We start from the raw sequence: 18880 nt of genomic DNA, 5'->3' as shown, positions 1-18880 counted from the left end.
GGGGAGACCGCACGAACGGCGCGAGCTCGTCCGGTCCCTCTCCGGACTGGTTTTGGTCCTTTGTGCTACCCACGTGGATTTGTTTTGAAGCGCTCATAGTGTGGTTCGCTGGAGGGCCGCTAGGATACGACGCGTATGTGAAAAAGGTCCATTATATAAAAGAGGAAGTTTATCTACCTTCTCAAGATTTCGTTGTCTCACGCGTATTTTTCGTGATTTTGTAAATCTCACTTTTAAGCGACCAACTGACAATTTGTACTAAAGGCGCACCAATGTGGAAAGTAGTTTCTCCTCGCGGGAATAAAAGGAAACCGCAATTTACGGTATCGCTTATCTCTCCTTATCAAAAGGAGCAGTGCGCATAGGGTGCACTCTAAGAGGAAAAGGAAGTCGGTTCACATCTCGATTTTTTCCTCCTACCACCACCACCACCATCATCATCATCATCACCATCATCATCATCATCATCTAAGAGGAAAATGAATTATTTTAGTCCTTTCGGGGACTAGGACGCATGCAAGCTTATGAGAAGTGTAACTATTTATAGCGCTGGGGGAGTAAATTTCTCTATCATGGGACTACAATGGAGAGTAATTGCAATCTGGGGGCTAATAGCTTGTAATTGCTCTCATGTTTACTCCCTTTTTTTTCCCTCAAAGTAGATCTCCCACTGGTCTCCCGGGATGATGGGACACCCTCTCCGCACCGCCGTGTCGCGCCTCTTGAGCAGGAGAGAAGGGTAAAAGCGTAAATTGCAAAACGGTGGAAATACGGGCTGTTCAGAATTTCTTATTAACATAATTATCTAATTACCCAAGTAAGTAGGCCACTGGCCTAAGTACACTTTGCTTCTCACTAATAAGGGCCCAGTTGCTATCCAGACATAACAAAGGTAACAACAGCGCGCAGGGAGCACACGGACACAAACCAGACAGGACAAGTCCTTAACGTTCCGTCTGGTTTGTGTCCGTGAGCTCCTTGCGCGGAGTATTACTTACAATAGTAATAATTAATTACAATAGTACTACTTTCATAAATTGCGATTTCCGTTGCGCTTACATACATCATGAGCGACGCCACGAATGAATGCCGTGCTTTTTGTATTGCTGTCGAGTTAACGGCAACTTTCATAGAAATTTTAGCACATTAACGCATTAACGCCCTCAAAGTTCGAATGTCTAACATCAGCCTGTTATGCTTAATTATTTCAAAAAGAAAAGAAAGAAACACAAGAAAGAATGAAAGAAATGGAAACACATTTCTTGTACATGTAACATTACGCGTTTGTCTAATTTCTATATCAGTCGACATGTAAAGAACCAATATATAAAATGTACGCACTATAAGTCGTATATTGCCGGGTATGTTGTCGTGCGGCCGATCTTTGCGTAAACTTCTTGTAGTCCACGTTTTGACTGCCTGTAATTCATAATATCCTGAAGTCGGCCCAGGACGCATACTAACCCTCCAATCTTTCCGGCTGTCCGCTTTCCATCTGTCCACGTCTGTAAGCCGCACTCATAGCCACGGTTGCTTCGCGGCGCTAACACGAAATTTAATAGGAAATTCTTACTATGCTTATAATAATAATAAAATGTTTTATTGGTGCCCAAGAACGGCCACAGGGGCCATAGTATTGGCGCACACAACATAAATCACATTGGTAATACAGTACAGTACAATTACAATACAATACACTACAAAAAACGACGCGACACAAAGTATGTTAAAATATAGAAACAGAAATAAACAAGAGGCAAAAAAAAAGAAAGAAAGAAAGAAAGAAAAATACTTGACATTACGACAGACACTTGGTTACATTCTGTTTCGAAGGACGTATAGGAAAGAGAAAAAAAATGTCACAGGACTTGGAAATCGAGTTCTGCAACACCTAGGACCCTAAGTATAAAATTATTGGCCGAGTTAGTTTCGATATACCGAACCAGGTTACAGCGCACACTGAATTTTCTCACAAATAACTCCCCAGAAGGCAATCCTGGTCACTGAACGAATCGGAACGATTCATGCCCAACAATGATTCAGCCAACCCTCCGGGATTTCCGCCGTGCAATTACCGGGGACACAATCTGCTCCTGCCTGCCATTTCAGTGTCATAAAACGGTCCTGCACGTGCAGCGCTTCATTACATCCGCGGGAAGAAATGTGATCAATGCGTTACATATCGACCCGAATACCCGGAGAATTACCCTTGGTGTTGATACATCTTGTGCAGTGTCTTATTCATAGGACTTCCTCTTACTTGTAAGACTTCCTGAATGGGAGTATACATTCGATCGCATAGGTCACGTTCGTGGACGTCTCCTCTTCCGAGCATGCGCGTATAACATCCATTTGTCATGCGTTGTGATGCTGTTTCGGCCTTGAATATGCTTTCCCGCACTGCGTATTTGTCTAGAGGTGAAGTGTCGTTTACAACTTGAAAAGATCACCTCTAAATAAGTTACTCAAACGAAAAGTGTCAAGAAGCGTATGTGAGACTTATATCCGATATTATTTCAGTTCTGCGATGGGTCCAGGAAATAACGGCACAGAATTACGAAATAACGAAATGGATGAGAAACTATGCTTCATGTTTAATGAACGTGGTTTAGGGCAAGGTGTAATTTTGTCGTTTCGTACGGCGTAACTAACAACAACAACAACTTTATTTTCGGCCTAGGGGAGTGAGGAGTTTCATCGCAACAGGCGATACTCTACCCCAGTGCTTAGTGGAATGGGGGGAATAAAATAACGAGCCCCTTTACAATAACGATCGAAGTCCGATGGTGTCCAGAAATGTCAGAAGAGCTTTGAGCGCAGAGCGTTGCTGGGCTGGATTGGGCCAGGGACCAAGCAATTTCGGTAGGGAGAAAGGGCGAGAGTCCAGCTGACGAAGAGACTCGGAGAGTGTGATTCGGGAAGGTTCGTAGTGAGGGCAATGAAGAAGAATGTGCTCCAGATCCTCAAGAGCACCACAGTGGCAACAGGTGGGAGAATCAATTTGTCTCAAGCGGTAACGCCACTGAGCTGTAAAGGCCACATCGAGGCGCATGCGGTGGATTAATGCAGCATCCTGACGAGATGTGTTTCGTGGCATGCGGAAAGCGAGCATGGGATCAACTCTGTTCAACATAGAGGGGGGAAGAATGTCGGTTGTCCGTTGGCGGGAAGCCAGGGGTGTCACTAGACGTCGCAGAATTGAACGGCGGTCTCCTCTGAGCAGAACAATACGGGTCCGGTTCCGAGACGAGAGTGCTGCGTAACTATTACGGCGTAACTATTCTGGGCTGTCGAAGTGCAAAAAGCTGTATGCGTGTATATATATATATATCAGATGGTGAAGCTTCACAGAGGCAGAGAGGAGATGTAAAGGGGAGATATGTAAATTAAATGAAGGTAAGTGATATGAAATTGAAGTAGTTGGAGGTAATTAAGAATAAGAGGTAAGAGTAATTGAAGGCAATTAGAGGTAAATAACGCAAGAAAGTTAAGTTTAGAGATAATGAATGTAATAAGGTTTATGTAATTACATGTAATTAATGTAGTAAATGTAAGGAAATTAACGTCAGTTAAAGGGAAATTGAGCGTAATTAAAGCAAGTAAACGTAATTAAAGGGAATTAAATGAAACTCAAGATGAAATTCGTAATTGAAGGGTAATTCAATGGTAATTGAGGCTAATTAAAGGAAAATTAAATGGACTTATATATCGTAATTGAAAGTGTCGAACCGGAAGTCAAGTATAGACCGGAGGGGGACAACCTGAAGTCGAGTTGGAATACGAATTTGGAATACGAATACGAATTTCTCTCACATTTACCGCTAAATCACCACTGGATTATATGACTACCCTGAATGATAGGATACGAAGATTGTGCTTCGAATATACAAGCAGGTCTTTAAAGCGACTTATAGACATGACATACTTTATTCACTGGATTCTTGTTGGCGTACAGACTAGCATTGCGTGCACACAAAGGCAGGCATATAGGTGCAATATATGCTTTATTGCAAGCATTTTCTTGTGGCGTGGCGTTTTTCAGCTTACGCGTGCGGCTTCGATGCTGTTTGAATATATTCTCTTTCGATTCGAAATTCGTATATGGAATTCCATATTCGGTTCTGGATACCAATTCAATACGTAGTTATTGGCTTCGGTATCCGAAAAATCCCAATAGTCGCACAGCGGCCATATCGGATCTTATTGACATATTCAGGGTCTCTGAGAATGAACGCTGTCTCCGTTACGCTGCGCGAATCTGTCACAATTTGAGAACATTGGTTGGTTTCATATAGTGGTCAAATTAGAGGAAGCGATTTTATCGAGGTTATTACGTCCCCACTCCACGCAATCGCCAACCAAAACGGAACGTCCAGCGCTTCGTTATACTGACACCTCTTTTCCAGTGTCGTTTCTGAAGACCAGCACTTTGACTCGTTCTCAAAACCGAAGAACATCCGGCTTTTGTTTCTTGCACGAAAACACGGGGCCATTGCCAGGGGTACTGTTTCCCTTCGAAACGTCGAATGTTGCAACTTCGTCAGAGCAAAGAGCGTTGCGAGGAAAGGTGTTGACGTCTCCTGCTGCCAGACAGCGGGTCGGCACGGCAGCAGACGTTGGCAGGTTGCCTGGTACTGGCTCGAGGCAACACCACTTGGCTCAGGTTCTGACTCCAATGACAGCATCCGGCTGGGTGTTCCAATTTCTCTGCTCGCTTTACAGGGCACAAGGGTTGGACCTGTGTGTTTGCTGCGGGGGTTTACGTGACAGTTCCTAGTTTTTGTTTTTACGAGAAAATGTTTCGGAATATATATATATTCAAGAAATAAATTACTTTGGCGGTATTCACTGCTGTGTAGAGAAATAGAGAATGGTGTGGGTTGGGTTCATTTGCATTGCAATATTTGGTGATTGATAGGCGTGATCCACGATTTAACGAAACAAGATGGTGGGTTTGAATGACTGGCCCCAGTTCTGCTATCTGACGAAAGAAGGAAGTCAATGAAAAGGTTAGCCAGCTATAGGAATCGAACCCACATCTTCTGGATTCCTGGTCTAGGACTCTTACCAATTGAGCTAAGCTAACACTTTTTTGTTTGGTGAGGCGTGTTGGCTGAGCTCAATTGGTAAGAGCCCTGGACCGGTAACCCAGAAGATGCGGGTTCGAGGCCTACAGTTGACTAACCTTTTCCGTGAATTTCCTAGGCACAATGTATTTGTCCTTTCTATGTGCTCCAGCCTCAGAACATCAATTCCCATCCTGCTATGTGACGTTTCCTCCAAAAACCCCGAATAAAGAAGGCTCATTTGTGAATTTTAGGTACATACTCACCTCATAGGATGCGTACTCTCTTCGACAGAATGTCCGATATCTTATATATATATACTTATGTATATAATTATATTAAGGCATATTAGGTATATATAAGATATATATCTTATACGATATCTAAATATCTAAAGAGAAAAATGTAGCCCATAATTTATGTCCTCTTACGCGTAGCCTAGATCCCAAACAGGCTTTTTGTTTTTTTTTCGTTTTATCTTCATTAGACACCCGATACTTCATCGTGTGTAATCCTGTACACACTGAAGTTGCCAGAAAAAGCAATTATCTTTATCCTCAACTTCTCCTTAATACCAACAGGCAAAAGGATGCTGCCCTTACGACGCTGAGAGAACGGCGGCGGCATCGCTGCTAAGCACCCTAATGAGATTTTTGCCTGTCTTGAAGCGACAGCGTCTCTTTGCCTGCCGTTACTCGAAAACATTCTAAAACCTTCACAGCGATGCTCAGTGCATAAAACTATTTCGAAATCCGTTGCTGTGATACGGCGTTGAAACACCTGAAATTCAACGCAAGTCTGGATTGAACGGCATGTTACAGATAAAAATGTGTCATCGCATTTCCTGCATATTGACCTTGTTTCTAACATTTGCTCCCCTGGAATGTCAACACCACAGCATACTACGTCGCGTCATTGCTTTGCATATGTGTGTCTCGCGCTGTGCGGCCTTTCATATTTTCAGCTTGCCGATTCGGCGAAATGAAGCTTCGTGGAACCTCCGTTGCCCCATGACATTAAAGTCTCTATATTTAAATTTACGTTGACCTTTATATATCCCCACCCCCCACAAACTAAATTTACAAACACCTTGCTTGCTGAACACGGAAGAACACCACACACTTAGAAAAAAAAGAGTGGATTACTTACACCTTTAATAGTTATCGCACACATTGTGCCAAAAAGGTTGCAAAGTTCTGCAGTCTACTACCTACGAATGATAGGGTTACCGCTTCTGAATCGGTGAGCGAGGGGGGCATACGGCTTTTTGTAGCAATTTGGATAGGGGTATATGATACTTGCTTTTACCACCCTTTTACATCCATCCTATATCAGACGCTATGTTGACCTAGGTGGTAACTATAGAAGTTACCCCATTTCCACACCCTTTTTTCTTAGAGTGCGAGTGACTAACCAAAACAAGGAAATGATGTCCATATGTGGTCGCAATGTTTTTTTTTTATATCTTTCTGTTTTTTTATATCTTACTTTTTTTCTTTTTTGCTCCCTTCGACGTTGTTTCTCCTCGGTACGAAGTTCCCTCGTCAAACATGGTCCGGAGTCGTGATGGATCGTTTTCCGACGGACGCGCCATCTACAGCGCCAACTTTCCGCATACGATGACCATATAGCGTCCGATGGGAGGGCGTGTATGGGGACGTCCGTCAATATACCGATAGAGAAGGCTCACAGGAACAGAGAATGGATGAGGTAGGTGGATAGGATGAGACATACAAGGTGTAGGAAAACTGTAAGGCCTCCTCTGGGGCTATCGTGCGGTCTGACGCAGCATATAGATTGTGCATCTTTAGATAGGTTGGAGTGATTGCTCTGGAAACAAATGCAGCCGCGTTTTGTGCTGAGGCACTCTGCGATAATTTGGTACGCGTGTCCTGGGTTGAGTTTGTTGGGTCCTTGTTGGGTTGAGTTTGTTAGCTTTGTCAAATTAACAGCATTCGTCGAAGCCTGTTTTGTTTTTTGTTTAGCATGTTGGGTATGAGGTATTTCATTTTATGGATTCCTCGAAGAAAGAGGTAGTGCTGGGGAGACACTAAAGCAATCCCTTTGGTCATGCTGTTTGTAAAAAAAAAAAAAAAGGAAAAAAGCATATCGATGGGATGATGATTATCTACTCTGGTGCAAGTTACACCACTTGGCTAAAATATTCGAATAAGTTCTCCTTCTCTAGTGTCATAAGAAATGACATGAGGTGGCGTTGCGCCGTTTTCCATTTGGAAGGCGACAACAAGATATGGTCTATAGTTAGGGCCTGACTTTTTAGGGTTAAACCCGTATCCGCCCGATATTTACCCCCCGAACGAAATCTGTAAAATTCGGGTTTAACCCGAATCTACCCGAAAACATCCGGGTCGCGTGGCACACTCATAAGCGTGCATTAAGATAATGTTTGATAACATTGCTAAACATTAGTTCCATGTTAAGACAAATTTTTACTAAACAAAAAGAATCACCCGAATACACCCGAATTCCTGACGACAGAACATGCCGTAACGGGATTTAACCCGAATACACCCGAATTTTCAAATGAAAAATATTACCTGATATTTACCTCCCGAATTTGGCCAAAAATAAAACCCGAAAAAGTCAGGCCCTATCTATAGTAAGTCAGTCGGTATGATAGCATGCATATTGTCCCACGTTGTATTTTAGAGTATCCGGCGTTGGAAGCATCGAAGTCACTGTTTTATTTATTTTTTAATGCGTCAGCATTAGGAGTGTCAAACTGGAAAAAGCTGCATGTAAATGTGTGTGAGAAAGAGACAGAGAGATGGTGAAGCCTCAGCGAGGCAGATGTATAAGTGGACTTGTGAAAGGGATATAAGAGGGTAAGTCTAAATGGAGGTACATGATTTGAAATTGTAGTCGAAGGTAATTAAGAGTAAGAGGTAAGAGCAACGGAAGGTTATTAGAGGTAATGAAAGGCAATTAAAGCAAGAAAGTTGAGTTTGAATGCAATGAATGTAAGATATATGTAATGCAGAGAAATATTAAATGAAATTAAAGATTAAATGAAATTAAAGAGGTTACCGGAGGTAATTAAATATAATTCAAGGTAATTAATATCATACGTCGGAATGTGAAAAAAAAAAGGAAGAAACACTGTCAAGGAGCCCACGATGAGGGAGTCACACCCGTAACATGAAAAACGGTTAGGAGCAACTGAAGTTTATTTGAACAAGAAAACCTCACCACTTCATCATCACAATATATACGTTGTTGTTATTTGAACAAGAACTTTCGTGCAAGAGACTGCACTTCTTCAGGTAATATCAATTAGAGCTTAGTGAGAGTAATTAAAGCAAGTAATTGTAATTTAAAAGCAATTAAAAAATTCAAAATTATCTCAGATAACCTGGGCTTACCTTCGGTAGTTAAAGGGTAATTTCAGGGTAATTGAGGCTAATTAAAAGTTCATTAAATGGACTTACATATAGTAATTGAAAGTGTCGAACCAGAACTCAAGTGGAACCGGAGGTGGACAACAGGAAGTCATGTTGGACCGGAAGTGCATACTGAATGTCAAGTATAGATGGAAAATTGACAACCAGAAGTGAGATAGACCGGAAGAAGACAACCGGAAGTCGAGTTGATGTGGATACCGGAAGTCAAGTTAAACTAGGAGTGGGCAACCGGAAGTCGGATTTAAACGGACAGTCGGAAGTAAGGTTAGACCGGAAGTTGACAACCGCAAGTCGTGTTGGACCTGACGTGGATACCGGAAGCCAAGTATAGATGGGAAGTGGACAACCGGAAGTTGAGTTGGACCGAAAGTCAAGTATAGACGGGAAGTGGACAACCGGAAGCCAAAGTAGACTGGACATGAACACCCGAAAGTCGGGCTTAGAAAAGACACTTAATGACAACGCATTTCTCTCGCATTTAACGCTAAATCACCACTGGATTTTGGATTGGCTAACGAACCGGGTCTGTGAGGTATACAGTGGCCCAGACAGCACAGCCGTGCGCCGACAGTGCTGTCTGGGAGTTTTCATCAGACGCTTTAAGACAGATGTTGTCACGGTTCCCTGTGAAGTCGGACCAGGACGCACGATCCCCCCCGCGATGGTCGTGACGTTGCCCGCCAGCTGAGCGCGGCCGACTGCGACAAGCAGTTCCATCCAACCACGAGTTAATGCGATGTGCGGGGTAATGCGATAGCTGTGCATTGATATTGCGATTATCTCATCACCGCCAAAAAAGTCGAGATGAGCCTCAAAGCGACAAGCTTCCGTACACAGCTGCGTGGAGAGTCATCGAAAATAACATTACTGTCTGTGTCATGGCCGCAAGAGCATGTTGAATGGTTATTTATTATGCATGCGTCAGCCAGCCATCGCGCATAATTTATTGCTTGTAAACATCGTTCTTGATCTCGTTATCAAACATACTATCTAGTAAAATCTGGGCGTATGACGTACTTCCGCGTCATTTCGAGCCACTCTCAAATTCGCTTACACAAAGGATCTCATTAACATGCACTTGCAGTCCTTCTCGGGCTCACAACGTAGAATACTAGAACTAGTACTCCTTTTGCTTCGAGTACCCATCAAAAGACTCATTTTCCTGTCCTGCCAGCGGAGATATTGACGATGACGGTCTTCATATATTGACAACTTTCCTCGAGGCGAGCATTACCATTCGAAGAAGAACCCGTCTTTCGTCGACTAAGGGACAGATGATGCTTCTGCTGCTTCTGAACTTGGGCAGCCAAGAAGGATGTCACGGATGTCGGTTTGTGAGGACACAAATGTGTCACGACAGGTGTTATTTATAGCCACGGCTTTTGTTCTTTCGGGGCTGCTTGATATTTGTGGGGAAGGTCTTCGACGAAAATATTCAGGTGAAGGGGAGATATAATTGAAGTCGAGGTGTTTGCGGGGTGCCCCTAAGAGAAAGACTAGACTGCTAAAAGCACTCGTGCTGGTGGATGTTTACTCCAGTTTGCTTTCTCCGTGACTTTACATTTATTTGTTTATTTATTTTTATTTATATATACTGTTGGGCCCTTGACGCGCCATAACAGTAGATATGCAATTCACACATATTAACTGCAGTAAATGTTGAGTACAGTAAGTACAATGTCAAACACCAATAAAGTCAAAACAAAACCTGCAGTTCCTGCATACGCCAAGCAGACTCACCTGTACAATACAGAAAAGAAGAAACAACAAGGGAAGAACAACAAACAAACAAACAAACAAACAAAAAACGAAGCTCAGCAATGCAGAGTTACATAAAGCCCTCTAACGCCCTAGTAAAAGCTGGTAAAATTGTGCAGGTGTTCCACTACATTTCCTGTCCTGGAAGCGTAATTCCAATCTTCCAGTGTGCGAACAAAATATGAATGCTTAAAAATATTTGTGTGCTCGCCCGGGCGAGCACCTCTCGCCCGCGCTCTCGCAAACTGCGTTGAACCCGAACGGCTGCGCATCTGAATGCTCATTGTGCCGTGTCCGCCATGCTCTCAAAGACAGTGGAAATATCTGGCATGAATCATGAGACGAACAGAAGCATAGAAAACTTTGAGGTACCAAGAGGGACCTCTGACGATGCGTAGACAAAGTCAAACCGGTCCCCCAGCGGTGTTTTCCTATCCTTGGTTCGGTATGCAACGTGTCATTCATCTTTCGTACCATCAACGTTTTCGCCATTGACGCCGTGATACGATTCCTGGCGGTCGTTTTTTTAACTGCGTTGGCTGTGACTGTTTGTAACTGTGACTCCCTGACTGACATCACCACCCAAGAAGCACAACATCTTGGCCCCATATCGGCTGAACATTGGCAACACCGGCCCAATATTGGTCCAATCTTGGACCAGTATTGCCGATATTTTGCCGATATTTAGCAAATATTGGGCCAATATATTTTGCTGCTTGGACAGTGTCTTTTTCAGTGGCTGTTGTTGCCTGCAGCCCCAGCAAATGAATGCGGAGTAGCAAGTCCTCATAACCGCATGCAACCAACCTCACCGCGAATTTTAACTTTACATACCCCCTCCCAAACACGTGACGGCAGCACTCCTCTAGCGAGAGGATAGAGAGGTAGCAAGCGAGCTGGTGGTATAGATCCATAACTTAGAAACCCGCGACTAGGGGACAAAAAAACGACAACACAGACAAAAGGCCTTTAGCCTTGTATACCTGCGTCACTCGTTGCTACTCGAGGCTAAATATTCATGCACATTCATCGGGGGCGAATACATTATTCCACATCCTTTAACCAGAAGGAGCAAAATTTACTAGGGATCCTCGAGAATGACTAATGAACCCTGTGTACGCGATTTGCATACTCAACTAGCCACGAAAAGCATTGACGCCACGGCTCTTCGATATAAGCTTGTTTCTGAAGGAGCGGTGTTATACGGAAGGCCCTTCTGTTTATGATGCGATTCGTACGTTACGCAAGTAACGCTTGATTGTATTACGTTGCTTGGTGCAAACGTCTTTACATAATCAACCCAACTCTGTCACGCAACCGCTGACGGTTAATTCCACTCTGCACAAGTTATCTTTCTTCTTGTTGCGCGTGCGAACGCGAAGGTGGAGAGAGCCTGCGTGTGTTTTCCTTCCTACAGATACAAATAACCCAGCTAATCTTTTTGTTAGAAGAAAGAAACAAGAGCATCAATATATAAACTGTTATAGTAGTATAAATCAGTGAATCACTGAAGAAGTGCAGTCTCTTGCACGAAAGTTCTTGTTCAAATAAATGTTAGTTGCTCCTAACCGTTTTTCATGTTACGTGTGTGATTCCCTCTTCGCGGGCTCCTTGACAGTGTTTCTCTTCCCCCCCCCTTTTCGTAGTATAAATCAGTGTAATAAAGTATTATTATCATTATCATCAGGTTGGGTTGTACAAGGAGAAACAACAACAATAACAACTGGGCTGTTTCACCGTGGCGGTGCGGTACCGTACCTCATTGCACGTGGAACAGTACACGAATAAGATGCGAGAAGAAAGAATAATAGAAAACACGCGCACACATACTAGCGTTTGAAGCAATATGGTGGACGATAAGAAGTCCATGAACGTGTGAAAAACACGACGATGGAGCAATGGGGGGGTGGGGGGGGGTGGAGATTTATTGGCAGAAAAAAAGAAAAAGAAAAACAGAAAGGGGAAAGGTCAGCTGAATGGTCTCTTGCTGATACGAGCCAACAACAACAACGACAAATAGATCATGACTCTGGCCTGGGGTGATTCACCGCTGGAGAGCAGTCCACTACCCGATTACACGCGAAACATGAGATGTGAGATATGAAAATGAAGTTATGTGCAAGTACAACACTTGAGCTCTCCTCCACTGGTTGCGCTGCGCTACGTCACAAAAAAGGAAGGTGAAGAAAGAAAAAAAAAACATGAAAGGAGTGCCAATGGTCATTGAGATGCAAGGGAGGACCCTACAGCGTCTGGAGCAAGCCGGTAGACAAGAGGAACTCCAAGAACATCAGATGACCTCGACGGTGTTGCACATTGCTCTGACATGGGCCAAGAATTGCAGTCAGGTTGAACGTCTGTCGGCTAGCGCCACTCAGCTGAGCACAGCTCACTACACAGTGTCCACCTTTCCGAGCCATAGGGTTCACATCCCACGAGAATGTACTGACTGTTCGCTACGACACAGCAGGTGGTGGAGCAGACGCTTGTGTCACAGCATCTGATCATACATTTGAATTGGGGGTGAAAGCCACATTGAGGTGGAGTCTACGCAGGTGGGAGGGAAGGATAATGACAAATGTGGGTCTACCCAATACATGAGACATTGGCCCGTGATGTCACGGCGTCACTGCCGCAGAGCTAGTGGCTGAGCCATTGGCCAGTGGTTCAAGTGGTTCCGCGTCTCTCGGATCTCCACGTGAAATCATCAGGCTCCGCGCAAGAATACAGCGAATTCGCTGTTCTTGAGTCTGGGAGACGCCGTGCAGGACAGGTAGGCTGTACAAAAGTGTGCCAGGAACTAAAACTTTGTGGAGGGTCAGTAGGGACTTCTCATCAATTCCCCATCTTAGCTCCGGCAAAGTGACGGATGACTAACATCCACAGACGCGCCTTTGTGTCTACGTAGTCGATCTGCTTCTTCCAGGACAGGTTACGAGGATAACACCCAGAAATATGGTGTTAACTTTTCTGAGCGACGTATTACCAAAGGAAAGCTGGCGCTGGCGCGCATCCAGTTTGTGCAGGGGTTAGCTAAGACCGTGGAAACATGACACATATAACCTCAGCGAAGTAATCATTAAATACATACATACATACATACACATACATACACACGCATGCGTACATACACATACATACACATAGATACATACATACATGCATACATACACGCATACACACATACACATGTGCATGCATAGATGCATACACACACGCATATACATACATACATACATACATACATACACACATACATACATACGCACATACATATACATGCATACATACACGGATACACACATACATATGCATGCATACATACACATATGCATGCATATACATGCATACATACATGCATACATACACGCATACACCAATACACATATGCATGCATACATACATACACACACACGCATACACATATGCATACACATACATACATACGCACATACAAATATACATACATACATACATACACACATGCATACATACACACATGCATGCATACATACATACACACATGCATACATACACACATGCTTGCATACATACATACACACATGCATGCATACATACATACACACATGCATACATACATATATACATGCATACATACACACATGCGTGCATACATACATACACACACATACATACGATTGAACGGAAACATATCTGAGTCTGAGGAGCAACGGAGGGGGGAACTAGACAGGACGGACACTGGACAAGAACCGACAACGACGATACATTCAATTCAATACATACATAGATACATACATTATATGATGATGGGGTGGGCGATTCACCGCCGCTGTGTCTATCACAAAGCATTTAACCTGTATGTGTTTTTCAGAAAATTGTTAAAGAGAAATCGGCATGCTTGGTTGGTCGAGTCGGTAGAGGGATTTTTATGCCTTCTATCTCATTTTCGATATCTCCTTGTCACACAGGTGATTACGTATCCACGCTCTAAGTATTCTGTTCTCTTGTTGCAGAGCACATGCGAGAGCCCAGCTATTCTTCGATATGTCTGTCTCGCCTTCGACGTGACCATAATAAATCTTTCAGTCTGAATGCAATCTGTGGGGCTTTCAATAGAGGACATGCGGTACCTGCATATTTCACCTCGGGAAAAAGTGATTACAGTTAATAACAAGGCAGAACACCTTGTCGCGTATGTTAGTAAGAATATAACGAGGAGAAAATCAATTTCACGCTACATAGCTACACATACGGCGCCGCGCTTCTTTTTCGTGGAACAGTGCACAAGTCAGCCCAACCTACGCTATACTGCACTGTAGGAATGTCTTTATTAAATAACCAGCTGGATGCGAAACGTATTAAATAAACGGCACGGCAGCAAATGACACATGTACGTTCGTTCCATGTCGTTCTAGTTGCATTACGCAAACGATATTTTTTTAGAGTCGGATGTTATGAGGGGACCTACTACTCCGCATTTATTAGCTGTGGTTGCAGGCAGTAGCCACTGAAACGCATGCGTCACTGGGACATTGGTGACTTCACAGTCAAACAGTCATGTCCACAAAGAGTCGCGGTCAACGCTGTCAGATACGGGAAATCCAGCCATTATAAGTCCATAATGAAGCCGTTATGAATTCATCCATTATGAACCGTATTAAGGCGTCTATGGCAAAACATTGGGATGCTGGATTGGAGTCTAGGACTCTAGGGATCTAGAGGAACCTTCAGATTTATTGGGTCGGTAGTGATTTTGTGCAAAGCTAACCGTAAACAGGATCTCGACCGTTCATATGCAGCGTAGGCGGATATGTTCAGTGTCCGCTAACGTGTCACAGAGGGAACAATTCCTGGAGCAACGTTTCCTCATTCTATACATCCTGGGAGGCGTGTGGGGAACATTCAGGTCAACTGCTCTCAGGTAGCCAAGTTGCTCATGTGTTCTGAAGTAGCCTGTCCCGACTTCCGACTTCGGCAGAGCTCACATCTCCATATTTTTTAAAGTTTTTTTGACACTTCAATCAATCACGTAGCGCTGCCACAGATTGGAGGTATCTCCACCACTCATCTGCAGCAAACTGTTGCAGGAGAAGGTTAGCACCTGTGCGTGAGATACGTCGTTGTTGATGGACAGCAAGAGTAGTAGAAACTGCTGCCTCGTTGCCTGCGACGCCACATTGTCCAAGAACCCACTGAAAGATGATACCAACACTACACGATGATGAATGGTTCTAGCAGCTTGGAGGATTAATCACATAGCGCTGAGACCGCAGCTCAAGTTCAGAAATGCTTTCAAGTGCAGTCTTCGAGTCAGACAAAAAAAATCCACGTCTGCTGAGGGCAAAGGATCCACGCGCCCTAGCGTCTTGATAATGCAGTGTATCTCCCCTGCCGTGAACGATGTACGGTGAGAGAGGGTGGGAATTACTTGCAGAGGTAATCTGGCGCTTAATCTGCGTCTACCCTCGCGTTACCGTTAATAGGGAACGTGCAATAAGACGAAGCAAGGTGTGGGAAATGCGTGCCATGGTATATAGTAGTATGGTATGGTAGTCACATGGTATAGGTGCTTGGACCTACAGTTAATTTATCCTCCATTATATGAGGTTCATGACACAGCCTGTTACAGCAAGCTTGGTTCGCATAACTAGTGATGTGATGTGATAAAGAAAAAAACGCATAACTAGTCTTCGTGTCAATTGTCATAGCTAGGACTGCAGCCAAGAGGAAGATTAAAGATCAATTTAGATTTTGCACCTTAATGACGTTTGCTTTAGTTGCGGTACAAGATGCACTTTCTGACATCTTATCCTAAAGCATATATCTAAATCGTTTCAAAATCTTCCGTTTGCACCAATGTATTCATGACACAGCAATACGATAAAAATAACCGCGCAAACGTTCCCCACATTCCGTCTGGTTTCTCCTGAAAAAAGAAAAGACAAAAGACAAGAGTGTACAGTGCAGACTAACAAAATATCGTACGGAAGATTCAGTTTATTACCTAAAGTGCGAGGAAAAGCGCACCAAATCAAAAAAAAAAAAAAAAAAAAAGGAAAAGAAAAGACCGAAGAAGTAATGATGTCCATGCACTGCTGTATCTAGAATATCAAGTTCGCATGCATGACAAACGGGCTGTCTTCCATCTCGTCATAAAGGCCGCAGTTCAGCCTAAGATCCGAACATCGAGCTCCGCTTGCCCTTTCCGCAGTATGCAACCTCCTGAATGAATAACAATTGTTTCTGCGCGCGGAGGCAACCAACAAGAGTTATTTACAAGGCAGCCTCTCAGATTCGGCGACGTTGATTTACTGACCCTGTGCAGCCGAAATAAGATGAATAAAACACGAGAGAATAACGAAGTGGTCTTCTGTCATGCAGGGGTCGGGGAATTTTGAAATGTTCTGAGTTGTTTACTTGGCATGTCAGGTCATTTTGATTGGTTGGTTGGCTGGTCGGAGATGCTCTCTTATAGGTATGGTGAGATGTCGGTCGAACGAGGACCGTGAATTCAAAGCTGACTTCACGAGGAAGCGAGCGGACAGCACATTTTAACTATTATCTGGAAAAAGGCACATTTTAGATAATTTTCACTGCCATCACGATTCTTCATCGTCAAATCGAAACACTTCAGCGCACGTTATAGAACCCTCATGGGGGGGGGGGGATATGTTTAATAGTGAAAAGGAAAACGGAAATGTCAGCCAGGCTATTGCCAGCTTGCTATTCCGAGAGAGAAAAGAAAAAGGAACTGTGAAACAAAAGAAATAAAAGAAAGGAAAAGATGACAGAAAAGCTGGCACGCAGTGCAGTGCAGCACAGGCACGAAGGAAAGTTCGAAGAACGTCCAGTCAGAGGGCAGACGCAAGGCCAGAGTCATTTAAGAAGCGGAGCAGGGCTGTGGTGATGGCCCACTGAGTAGGCCGAGGGACGGGACCGAGGAGGGTGGCCATGGACAGTGTGTTGTAGCCCAGCTGTATTAGACGGCGATGGAGGGCTTGCCGTTGCGGGATGTGCTGCTGGCAGTGCAGAAGACAATGAGCAATGTCGCCCACCTCGCCACAGCTGGAACACAAGGGGGAGCTGGATTGGCCCATTTTGTACAGGAGCAATGGGGTGCGGGCAACGTTGAGACGGAGGCGGTGCAGCAATGATTCGTCCTGACGACTGCAGCGACACGCAATGAAAAAGCTAACCGAGGGGTCGATGGACTGCACGTGACTGTTGTAGGCGACGGCTTGTGATCTAAATGCTTGGGCACGGGTTGCACACCGGCGGCGAATAGCTAAATGGCAAGCCGAAAGTGTAAGTGGTGGACGTGCAGTGGCAGGGGTAACAGCTGCGGCGGCTCGTCTAGCAGCCGCGTCTGCGCGTGTGTTACCGGTCAGGCCCACATGACCGGGCACCCACTGAAGGGACAAAGCATGACCATTGGCACGGAGTCCGTTATACCTCTGAATGATCAAGCTGGGTATACCCTGTATGAGGTTGGAGCGGGCCGACATCAAGCGGAGGAGAGACGCCTTGCTGTCTGTGAGGACGACCCATTTCCCAGGTGGCAAGTCAGTTATATATTCTAGGGCAGTAAGAATGGCGAACAGTTCAGCCTCGGTGGACGACATGGGGTAGGGCAGTTTGTAGACCTGTTCATGGTCTGTATCGGCAACGTAAAAGGCCACGCCCGCTGCGTCAGACATTACGGAAGCATCGGTGAAGATTTGTCGGCAATGGGGATGGGTAGAGGTGAGATGGGCCAAAGCGAGTTGTTGGGCTACCACAGGGCTGATTGCCTGTTTTCGGGGAAAGTCTGGTATAGTGGCGTGAATGGGAGGCCGTTTTAAGGTCCACATCGCTGGCGCAAAGGTAGTGGCAGGTGTCGAGGACGGGAGACAGTCTCGTAAGCGGGCAACTGCCCTCAACCCTCATGATGTGAAATTACAGACATGGTTAAAGACAAAATTAGAATTACATCAATGCCTTGCGCAGTATAAACAAACTGGAACAGCCCCTATACTCATTGCAGAACAGTTCCGTGGCATCCGTGGCAATTATGGCGCCGACTTTTCTTTCGTCTCATGGAACTTGTCGATTATCAGTTTGCCGAGTGATCCCCTTTAATTACCTCGTTTGCCAGCACCGCAGTAAAATAACCTCTTTATGTTAAAATCGAGCTTTATCCACGTGTAAAATTGGTCGAGCATCATTAAAACTTGCCCTTAATACGTCATGTTTTTGCAAGTAGAATGCTAACAGATAGCGCACTTTGCGATGTCATAAGACTTCGTTGACTAATTCCCTACGTTTCCCTGTGTTACATATCGAAATAAGGTGCAGGACTTATTGCGGAAACGCTTGCCGCTGCTATACTCTTCCAGACAAAGGCACGGAAAATGGTTTCGCACTCGCCGTCCTAACGCTATCTCAGGTGCACACTGCCGTCTGAATTTCTGGACAGAGCTTCCGAAACGTAGAACAATGGAGAGGTGTTGAATATCTGCACCTGAGGCCTCGATTGTGCCCTGGTAGTTCATTCCAGCCTCCGGTTGGGGAGAATCGGATTGAATTCGCGGCTATTTTGTGCGAGTGTTACGCGGTACATTGCAGGATGATCCACTTTTCAGTGGTTGCATACAGCCTCGTAGTAGATATCGG

The 18880-nt window shown here is 44.5% G+C and overlaps 1 protein-coding gene across 4 annotated transcripts in view; it reads left to right on the top strand.

Annotated features, from left to right (window-relative positions):
• The window catches only part of LOC135368734 (proto-oncogene tyrosine-protein kinase receptor Ret-like), a 103982-nt gene that overhangs the window by 16261 nt on the left and 68841 nt on the right, over positions 1-18880 (top strand). The window lies entirely within an intron of this gene.

The sequence above is a fragment of the Ornithodoros turicata genome, chromosome 9 (genome assembly GCF_037126465.1).
Source record: "Ornithodoros turicata isolate Travis chromosome 9, ASM3712646v1, whole genome shotgun sequence".
Taxonomy (NCBI): domain Eukaryota; kingdom Metazoa; phylum Arthropoda; class Arachnida; order Ixodida; family Argasidae; genus Ornithodoros; species Ornithodoros turicata.
Note: the sequence above shows the minus strand (reverse complement) of the source record. Positions and strands in the feature narration are given on the sequence as shown.